The sequence below is a fragment of the Papaver somniferum genome, chromosome 6 (assembly GCF_003573695.1).
Source record: "Papaver somniferum cultivar HN1 chromosome 6, ASM357369v1, whole genome shotgun sequence".
Classification (NCBI taxonomy): domain Eukaryota; kingdom Viridiplantae; phylum Streptophyta; class Magnoliopsida; order Ranunculales; family Papaveraceae; genus Papaver; species Papaver somniferum.
In genome coordinates this window covers 3,904,324-3,912,183 of record NC_039363.1, presented here as the reverse complement: position 1 = coordinate 3,912,183, position 7,860 = coordinate 3,904,324, and the positions used below count along the sequence as shown (strand labels likewise).

General features: G+C 37.1%; 1 pseudogene; it reads left to right on the top strand.

Moving 5' to 3' along the window:
• Window positions 1–250: 250 nt before the first annotated feature.
• On the top strand, window positions 251–4,703 carry LOC113290350 (annotated as a pseudogene).
• Window positions 4,704–7,860: the final 3,157 nt, after the last annotated feature.

Genomic DNA, 7,860 nt, shown 5'->3' with positions numbered 1-7,860 from the left:
TTCAGCTTCGTCTGCTCTTCTCTTGGGTGAACTGGATTATGGTCTCCTAGTTCATTTGACATCATTTGACATCCACTTAAATGAGTAGGAATAATAAACCCAATAGTTCATTACACGCGACATCCACTTCAATGGGTGGGAATAAAAAATTCAAACTAAATGCTTTTCTACCGCCTCCACTCTTCATCTTCACCTGGTTCTTATTATTGTAATACCCATTAATTCTAGTAGTTTGTTCTAACGAATAAAGCAGGGTATCTGATCTTACACCGTGCCTTGCACTGGCACCATTTTTAGCTGCTATATAAGCCTTCTTTAGCTTCTTCTTTTACTATGTATCTTGTATTTACTCGAATATTTTTAATGGATTCCGTTTCTTGCAAATGTCTTTTACTTTCATTTCTTTTCCTTTCTTGGGCAACTTCTGGTATATAATCTTCAAGATGCATTACTTTGTCTTCATTTTATCCAAATTTTTGTAGTTTCATATGTTTCAAGAGTGGTATATATTAGTGAGTTTGTTCTTTGTTTTTTCAGCATTGTGCGCAGTCGATGGAGTCTATGGTGGGAAAGTAAGAGGTGTTAACTTGGGTAATTGGTTGGTTGTTGAAGGATGGATGAAACCTTCACTATTTGATGGAATTCCCAATGGAGATATGCTTGTAAGTATCCTTTTTGGTGAGATTTTGTGTGATTTTGCATATGTTCTTTTAGTTTTGGTGGTTGTGTATATTACTGAAGGTTTTAATGCATGACGGAGCAAAGGTTCATTTCAGATCTCTGAGAACAAATAAGTATGTATGTGCAGAGGAGGGAGGGGATTCCGGCGCTGTCACCGTAAACAGGGAAAAAGCTAGTGGCTGGGAAACCTTCAGAGTAATCACAGATATTAAACCAGAATTCCCATACTTCTTTTTCGAACCGTTTGTGTAATCCTTGGAACTTTAGTTATGCATTCGAGATGTAAATATCATGCAACTACTCTCTGTTGCAGTTATGGAGGATATCTCAATCGGAATATCAGCTGCGTGCTTTTAAAGGACAGTTTCTATCCTTTGCTGGACAAGGGGCCTCTATCACCACAAAATCAGGATCACCATCGTGGAAAGAAACATTTACTATTGAAAGATCTAGACAGAACTACTAGATATTACGATAAAAGAGAATTGTATTATTGAATGAGATGATTTACATTGAGAACCCATAAGGTATATATAGCGACACCATAACTTGGTATGCAAGACTAATACTTGTAAATCAATTCATACTAAATATATCAAACGCTAAATATAACTCTAAATACTAAAACTTTCCATATAATATTTGTATACTCTAACACCCTCCCTCAATCTCATGGAGATTGGAAAAACAACATGAGATTGGCCATGAAAGTTGTTGATGAAGTGCGGTCCAATAAACGCCCGAGAAGTATAAGAAGAAGCGTGTCACCATTCAAAAGAATACCGCTTCAGAGAACCGCCAAGCGAAAATAACATAACCGTTGATGGAGCATATAAGAACCATCGATAAGAGAAAAGAGAAGAAAAGTTGACAAAGAGTGGATATGATGGGTGTTGGTTAGGCCTAAGTGGCTGTTGGGTTCGGGGCTTGGAAAGTGGGGTTTTGACGTTTAAGATGGAGTGGACGGTATAATGTGGTGGTCGGAAAGATTAGAGTAAGACAGAAAAGATGTGCTTTATTGGTGGGAACGGCTGATAGTGCAAAGAAAATTAAGGAAGAAAAGGTAGTGAACGGGATAGTAGTAAGATGGGGAATTAAGGATTTGATAGAAAACTAACAAACATGTATGCTAGGCTTGGACTAATGGCTATAGGAATGATTTGCGTTTCGGGAACTGGTGGGCTTGGTTTAATGGATGGACTTAGAGGATTTGGTGGGCTTGGTTCGCTAGTTGGGAACAAAGAACAGTAAGACGTTTATGGTGGCGGAAGAGAAAACATATGAGATTAATTAAAGAAGTTGGGTATTGTAGAGGAAACAGAAAACGTGATAGGAGTGGAGGAGGAGGAGATGTTGAGAAAGTTTCTTGTTTAACAGTAAAGAAGAGTTGGACCAAAGAAAGTGTTAAGCGATGATGTGATGTTTATTAATCACCAGGGAGAATTTTTATTGAGAAAGAATTAAAAGAAAATAAAGATTGGTGTAGAACAAGTGAGGAAGAAAAAGTTGTGGAAGGAATTAATCAATAATGAAAGAATACGCCCCAAAAAATGGTGAAGGATTTTGTAGATGATAAACCTAAAAAATAAAAACCCAATAAGAAAAACTAATCATATTGCAGCGGAGGAAGGATCCGGCGGACGGTAGCATTGAAGGCTACCGCCGCCGGTTAGAAAAGAAAACGAGGTGGGCAACAGGTCCGGATCGAACCTTCTGATACCAAGACAGAACTACTAGATATTACGATAAAAGAGAATTGTATTATTGAATGAGATGATTTACATTGAGAACCCATAAGGTATATATAGCGACACCATAACTTGGTGTGCAAGACTAATACTTGTAAATCAATTCATACTAAATATATCAAACGCTAAATATAACTCTAAATACTAAAACTTTCCATATAATATTTGTATACTCTAACAGATCTAGCAATGATCGAGTTCGTATTAAACATTCTAGTGGTAGATATCTACAGGCGAGATACCCTCAGAAATTTAAACTTCTCCCTTAATATTAGGGTCTTTGTAATTCATACTCACTCCTTCGACAGTTTAGTTTGAAGGTTTTAGGTTTTCTACAAGTCTCATATTCCGTGAAGGTTATCTTTGTTTTTCCAACAATTTACTGACTTATCCCTGCTTTGGAATAATATACGAAACAAACTTAAAATATGATACAAGCTCACTTAAATAATTCACTAGAATCTAAGTTTTGAAAAATAAAGACTATGCTTCAAAAAAAAAAAAAAAAAAAAAAAGATTGTATAATTTAGGGAGTATTAATGACGGTATATTCGGAAAATTTATAGTGTCTTTTTTTTTTCCTTAATCCCCATGAAAACACTTACACATATATCTAAACTGGGACAAACGGAGTCTTCATCTGATATTTCGAAATTTTTAGGCATCATCCGAAAATGAGATAAAAGCAGACTTTGTTGGGACACCAGGCTTTGATGATGGTAATGTAGCCATATTTGTAATGACTTTTGATGGTGGCCCTTTGAAAGGAGAGTACCAGCTCTGCAACGGGCATGGACCGCAAAAAGCAAAACAAGTGCTCACCGTAATTTTCTATTTCCCTTATCATTTTCTTTTGGCAAATACCATTAAACAGACTATATATCCCGCAGATCTAGTAATTGCTGTTTGCATCATTTGTTGGTACGTATACGGCAAGTTATTATGATTTAACTGTAGCTTATAGAACTCGAGGGCAGTTCAAACCTCTGGATGAAAAGGGGGCCGCATATGAGTGATCTTTAAAAAGAAACTTTTTTGTTTTTGATACGCGAAAGAAAAATTTAACTTGAATTGCAGGAACACAGGAACAGCTATATTACATGAGAAGATTTTCGTTATCTTAGCAAACACGGTATAAACACCGTCAGGATACCTGTTGGGTGGTGGATTACCAAAGACCCCCATCCACCAGCTCCGTATGTTGGGGGAGGCTTGGCAGCTCTAGATAATGCATTCCGATGGGCGCAGTGGGCCTCTCTTTCCTAATTTTCTTGTCATCCTGGTCCGTAGTTTTTTTGAAAATAAACCTATCTAAATTTGTTGTGCAGTGAGTTCGGCATAAAATGCATAACTGACCTTCACGCAGCTCCAGGCTCCCAAAATGGAATGGATCACAGTTCTAGCCGTGATGGTTCTATTGACTGGCTGATATCAGATAATATCCAGCGAAGCCTTGAAGCTATAGAATTCCTAGCTTCCAGGTAAAATATGTTTATCTTTATACATTAATATTCTTACAACAGACTTATTTAATGAAAATTGCTTATACAAATTCCTGGAAACTTTTGTCATGTTTCTATCTGAGCATGCATGTCATCTTTCATTTGCAGGTACGCATATGATCCTGCTCTATTGGGGATTGAGCTTTTGAGTGAACCACATTCTCTTGAAGTTCCTTTGGATACGGTACTGAAGTACTACAATGACGGATATAACATTGTGAGAAAACATTCATCCACCGCTTATGTAATAATGAGTCAGGTGATTGGCCCTGGAGACCCAGCTGACATTTATAAGGCCAACACTGGTAAATCAAAAGTAGTATTGGACTTTCACTACTATAATCTCTATGACAGTTCCTTCGAAAATATGAGCACACAGGAGAATATCGATTTCTTATATAGAAATAGGAAGTCTCAAATGGATTCCCTAAACGCTGCTGATGGACCGTTGTTGTTTATTGGTAAGGATTTACTAGCAGAAACATACTTTGTTTGTTTTGGAAGTTTCTTTTCAAAAACTAGTCGCCTGTTAACTCGAAACCAAAAGAAGTGGTAGTTTCTTCATAGCAACATCAACATCCCAATTAGTTACTCAAATGTTTTGTCGGAAATGAATGCAGGGGAGTGGGTGAACGAATTTGGCAGACGGGGGTCTACAGAGGATTAACGAAACTTCGGCAGAGCACAGTTAGATGTGTATGGTTCAGCTTCTTTTGGATGGGCATATTGGTCATTCAAGTGGAACATCAACCAGAATTACCTGCAGTTATAGGTGCAAATTTTGTAAGCATAATAGCATCTGTAATATAAAGATATTAAAGATATTTTTGATGTCTGGTCATGTTAAATCGGCTTCTATATCAGTGTTACGGTGATCATTAACTTTTATGATTTGAATTATCCGATGCAGGTAACTTCACCAAGTAACCAAATTCGAAGTAGTTTCCGACTACTCTGATGGACATGTAGTCACATAAGTGTATGGTCCTGACTCGGGACAACTACGAATAAGAATAAATAAACTCCCACGCTGTAATCAGACCTCTTAAGGATTTTGCATGCATGTGTTGGAATATTTTCAACGCCGCTAACCAAAGGGGGGTCCTGGGGGGCATCGCCCCCCAGGCTGTGGTCGAATTGAGAAACCAAATTCCTCTTTGATTCAACAATGTTGTCAGAATTGATAGCTTTAACTGATGCATGTAAGGAGGCAGATTGGCTTAGAAACCTACTTATGGAAATTCCTTTTTGGAAGAAGCCAACTCCGGCGGTCTTGATTAATTGTGATAATCAAGCTACAATCTATAATGTCTCTAATAAGACTTATAATGGAAAGTCTAGACATGCAAGTCTTAGACACTACATGGTTAGGCAACTACTCAAGAGGGGAGTAGTTACGGTTAACTTTATTGAATCAAAGAGGAATTTGGCAGACCCATTTACGAAAAGTTTACCAAGTTCAGTGGTTTCAATAAAAAGGAAAGAAATGGGACTAAGGTCTGTGAAGGAAGTTTGATCTCCCATAGCAGAAACCCAACCTATGTTTTGAAAAGGATAAACAAGGTTCAATGTGGTACCAACAAGTTATGGATGTAGATTATGGAGCACTAATATAAAAACTTTCCATTTCTTATTAGTGCTGGTTTCTGCAAGAAAATAGGATGGATGTAAATCCTTAATGAGTCTATGATTAGTAAAAGCTGTATCGCAGAAACACCTTCGAGACTTACCTATATGAGTATGGAAATAAGGCCGTTTCCTAAGAGAAGAAGACCGTTCTCTAAAGAAGACTCATGAACAAGGATATAAGCACATGGCCATTAACGTGCTTGGATACAGAACACATGATTTTATGAAATCAATATGTGTGGAGACTCCGGTTTTATCATAAGGGGTACTTGGTTCAAGACTGGTTTCACCATAGAACCTCGATAAGGCTTTGAGTTTCTTACACTAAGTGAAGGTTCAAATCCAAAAAATACCTATCATTTATGTGTTGATTTCAACGATGATGCTTAGTCTCAATTGTGCTTGAACTACGTTGGCTTGATCCCACTCGGGTACGTAGGCAGTCACTTCGGTGATGCAGTCACTCTGATTTAAAAGTTTTAACTTTGTGTTTATGGTTTTTGAAAATAGGGGGAGAATGTTGGAATATTTTCAACGCCGCTAACCAAAGGGGGGTCCTGGGGGGCATCGCCCCCCTGGTGGGGGTTTCAAGGGGGCAACGCCCCCGGAAGAATTTTTTGAACTGAAGGTTTTATTTGGCCGATAAAATCCTGTTCGAAAATTTCGAATCCAAAAGACACCATTGATGTCTGTTGATGAAGGAACCTGACGTTTCGTGAATAGAAACCTGTTGGCGAATAAAAACCTATTCCCAACAGGTGCAAAACCCTTTATAAATAGCTTCTCCCAGTTTCGTTTAAGATATAAGAAAAATCAATCTGTTTTCTCTATTTCAAAAAGCATCATCAGAAATCAGAAATCTCTTTGTGTGTTCTTGATTGAATCAAGGGGTACAAACCTTGAATTCAGTTTTCGTTGCAGGGCTTTCATTGTATCCTGAAGGCAATATTTCGCATACCTGTTGTAATCGCCAATTGTTATTGGGAGGGTAGAAATATTTGTCTAAAAGAAATTTATACAAGCCTTGAAAGTTTTTGAGTGCAACACTTTCTTCTCTGTGTCATTCATCCTTCGTGAAACCCATTTTTTTTCCAACAGCATGTACTAATAATGATTGAATAATGTATGTACTCTATATGTAACTGAGAACAGTTGAGGCTTTATATTTATGATATTATTACTTCACATATTGAAATTTACTTCTGAGTTTGTAGCAGTTTAACTGGGAACTCTACATCAACTAAAGCCGTTCTTTATAAGTTGTAATGTAGACTGTCTTGATCACCTGACTGAGAAAGAAATAACCAAGAAAAAAGCATAAATAGGAAACGAAAATAGCACGGGAGCTGAAAAAATCCATATAAAAAAAGTAAACTAAACCTTCCCATATGTAATTTATTAACTCCTTAATCGCCCAAGCCAAGTACAGGATTGTTAAGAAATTGAGTACGAAATCCAAAAATACAAGTATTTTCCCAAATGGAAAAGCATCCTAAATCTAAATGCTTCGGATCACCTGTCCCCTCCTTGGGCGTGCCTTGGAGTCCTTCCAATTGGATGCTGCCATGTGGGATCAATATTGATCCAATTAATTCGGATAAGAACGTATAAAATATATGCTTATTCCTTTTTGGAAGATTTTCTTCCCTTAAATTAAGGATTTTCCTTATTCTACTGAAAGAAACGACATTTTTTACGTATTACTTTTGTATCATCATTGGCTAAGGTTTAATTCATTGTTTTCATCAAAGATGAGAACAATGCGAAGACCTAGGTCAAGTTTGATTGTGACACCATTGTATTTAATTTCTATAAATCACCGGCCGAAACAGGTGAAATCAAAGGACATTACTTAAATGCTACAACGTCAGTTCAGTTTGGTTTTCTATCGAGCCTCAACCAAGTGCAAGTTTTATTCTACCTCTTTACCCAGTTGTTAGCCTCCAAGCTAAGTAGGGACATACAGTTAAGGCATCAAATCATGAGTTTCATTCGAGATTCGTAGCATAACCAAACATGTGACCTTGGTCTCTAGCTTATTCGGCGGCTTCTTGGTAATTAGCTAGATGACCATGAACACCTTGAGCAATTTCAGATTTTTAGGCATCTGTTATTCAATGTAAGCAAGAACTTTACATTTCTCAGCCTAGAGACCAGCATCACCAGAAATGAATCCAATTTCATCTTTCTTAAGAAATAATTAAGTTCGAATTTTGGTTCATAATTATTTCTAAAAAAAAAGTATCTATGTTTTGTATTCTGGTTTCCATATTAACTAGATACTCCGATTGTTAATGTAA